General features: G+C 39.4%; 1 pseudogene; it reads right to left on the reverse strand.

Moving 5' to 3' along the window:
• Positions 1–207: 207 nt before the first annotated feature.
• On the reverse strand, positions 208–2,223 carry LOC106830906 (c-Myc-binding protein pseudogene; annotated as a pseudogene).
• Between the last annotated feature and the right edge of the window lie 1,146 nt (positions 2,224–3,369).

Here is a 3,369-nt window from a genome sequence, read left to right on the forward strand (position 1 = left end):
TAGAGATTGTCAGAGGATGGGGGGAGGAGGGTTAGGGAATGATTACTTAATGGATATGGCATATTCTTGTTTTCTTATTAAACGACCATCACTAGGCCTTTTAAAAAATATTATTATTATTATTATTATTTTAATGTCATTTCTTTTTTTTTTTTCTTCCACCCCCATGGGGTCACGTTGTATTCTTCTTATAGTTCTTAGCACATCTTATCCCACCTTGTAATTGCTTATAGACATGTCTTAGAACTACAGCTCATTATCTTTCTAACACCCAGCACTCGGCCCACTGCAGTCCATGTGTGAGCCACTCAAATTGCTAAATGATAAACCATTCAAGTGAATGTTCTTTCAACAGTATCAGCCCCCTCCCCCCCCAAACAAACTTGGGACCAGAAGAGGCACAGACCCCTGCCACATTCCTGCCAGCATGACTGATTAAAATGCCCGTATAGTTGGCTTGGTCACAGTTTCCAGCAGGTGCTGAGGCTTTTGCTAGTTAAAGCAGCTTTCACTGGATTGTTTTGTTTTCTCTGTGTGTTTTGACCAAAAAATAAAGACAAGTTCTCTAACAGTAGCAATAGAATACAGGAAATAGGACTACTCCTTAATAATGTGAGTCAATCAATAAGGAAAATAAGTGGTCAATAAAACATCTTTCTGTAGGTCTTCCAAAAGAAAGGAAAAAGGACTAACAAACAAGAATATAGTGCTTTACCATTTACACATCTTTCACATACATTCCATTTGACCCTCACAACAACCCTGTGAGGTAGGCAGCACAGATGTTATTCTTCTCATTTAACAGATGAGGAAAGTGAATCTCAGAGCAGTTAACTGATGTGCCCAAGGTTCTACAGGTAGTAAATAATTTGTATTAATATCAGTCTTTGGCCTAAAAATTCAGCACCCAACCTCCCCTCATACTTGCCCTACCTACTTCACAGGGATAATGAAGATAAAATGAATTCAAGGTTAGAAAAATACTTTGAGGGGAAAAAGCACTATATAATTATACCCGCAAACTATAATTTTCCACAATATATGGCTCATTCCCCCTCCTCCTCCCAGCTCGTGCGTGAACCCAGAATTTTATATTGCCTCTGTTCTGTCCTCAACTAAGCAACTACGGCAAGGGGACAGTTACATAAGTTACAATCAGGGTGACTGCTATTATAGCAAATTGAAAACACAGAAAGGCCAATGTGCAGCTAGGACCCACTGAAGCACAGAGCAAAGCAAGGCAACATTATCAGACAGGGCATGATTGCATAGAAGGAAACGTGGTGTCAGAGTTCACACTGGCACCCACACGGTTATCTAAGGCAAAGTGGTGGCAAAGAAGAGTTATTTGTTCCGCATTATATAAACAAGAGCAGAAGATTCCTGGGAACCCGTGCAAAAGCATCTTATGTCACACAGATCTCTCCAGCTGCCTACAGAGAATATAAACAACAGTGTCATCTTCATTTTAAAGAATGACTGTATCTGTGCTTATATCCTGAACTAAACCAAGGAATAGCTCCGTGCTAAACTTCCTTGGCTAAAATACAACCAGTACCATTATTCCTAGTCAGACGAATAAACAGAATGTCTTTGAAGGTAATGAATTAGATGGCTGTGTTTCGAGTTTTTCAGGATTCACTTTGGATTCTCTTGCTTTTAAGACCCAAAGAAAGTTATTTGAGTTTTTATTGGTGATTCTAAGTCTGTGTGTTTATAACAGTTAAAGTGTGATAGGTGATTTTAACATATTAAAAGAGTTCTATAGCATCTGTTCAGAAAAGATTATATACTATACAAACTATTCAAGTCATACAAAACCATTTTTCAGTGTCTTTTCAACTGAGAAGAATCCTATTCAGCACGCTTCTCCTCCTGAGGTGGTTCATATTGAGCAAGCTTTGTTTTCAGTTTTTTATTTTCTTCTACAATAGCTTCATATTTCTCTTTCATTTCTGCCAATTCTAGGAGAAGCAGCTCTATTTCTGGATTTTCTGGGGTAGCAGCTCCTAAGTGATGCTTTAAAAAATCCAAAGCACTATTAGGTTTCTCTGGTTCTTCATATAAGGCTACCAATACCTTGGTCAGCGTGTCCAGCACCCCCGACTTCTCCAAATACCTCCGGAACTGCTCGCGCTTCGAGTCGGCGGCTTTGTAATGGGCCATAGTGACAGCGGCAGCGGCGTAGCTGGCGCCCGAGACCGTGGCTGGCGGGCTCCGAGCAGCACTCTGTCATTTCTTTTTTTAATGCTTTTTTTGGTGAGGAAGATTGGCCCTGACTAACATCTGTTGCCAATATTCCCCCCTTTTTTTTCCTCCCCAAACCCCAGTACATAGTTGTACATCCTAGTTATAAGTCATCCTAGTTCTTCTATGTGGGATGCCACCACAGCATGGCCTGATGAACGGTGCATAGGTCAGCGCCCAGGATCTGATCCAGCGAACCCCAGGCTGTTGAAGCCAAGTGCGTGAACTTAACCACTCGGCCACAGGAGCAGCCCCTATGATGTATTCTTAGGGGACAATGAAAAAGCTTTGAAACTAAAGAGAGGTGGTTGCACAACATTGTGGATACATAAAGGCCACTGAACCGTACAGTTTTAAGTGGTTAATTGTATGTTATGTGAATTTCACCTCAAAAGAAAGAAAAAAAAAAACAACCATGAAACTAAGAAGGAAAAGAGAAAAAGTTAAACCACCTGTAACCCTCATGCCCAGAGACGGCCACTATTCCCATTTTGCAGGATTTCCTTCCAGGCTTTTTTTTTTTTTAAATGTGAGACTATACTAGACAAACTGAGTTGTAAAACATGTTGTTTTATTTAATAGATCACGCATCTTCAAGATTTAAAAAGCAGCACACAGTGGTGATGGAAATTGTTTGTATCATGACTGTATCAATGTTAATATCCTGGTCGTACTGTTGTACTGTAACTTTGCAAGATGTTCTCACTGTGGGAGGGGGAACTGGGTGAAGCGTACACTGTCCCTCTGTGTTATTTCTTACAACTGCCTGTGAATCTACGATTATCTAAAAAATTAGTTATAAAAATATTACACTAGGCAAAATCAGTTTCATTAAAAATATGAAATATGCAACTCATGAAACACATGGAAAAACAACATTTTTTCAGATTTGTTAGTTTAATTTTTTGAATAGTAATATAATCACAAGGTTCAGAAAATTTTAAGTATGAACGAAGACTCATATAGTAAAAGTCCTTCTTTTGTCTTTATTCCTCATCTCCAATCCAACCTGCCTTATGCCCTATGGGGTCACTGTTTTTAGTGTCTCGTGTATGCTTCCACCGTTTCTCTAGGCATATACACCGCAAATTTGAATACAGATTTATATTCCCCCTTAATACA

The sequence above is a fragment of the Equus asinus genome, chromosome 28 (genome assembly GCF_041296235.1).
Source record: "Equus asinus isolate D_3611 breed Donkey chromosome 28, EquAss-T2T_v2, whole genome shotgun sequence".
Classification (NCBI taxonomy): Eukaryota; Metazoa; Chordata; class Mammalia; order Perissodactyla; family Equidae; genus Equus; species Equus asinus.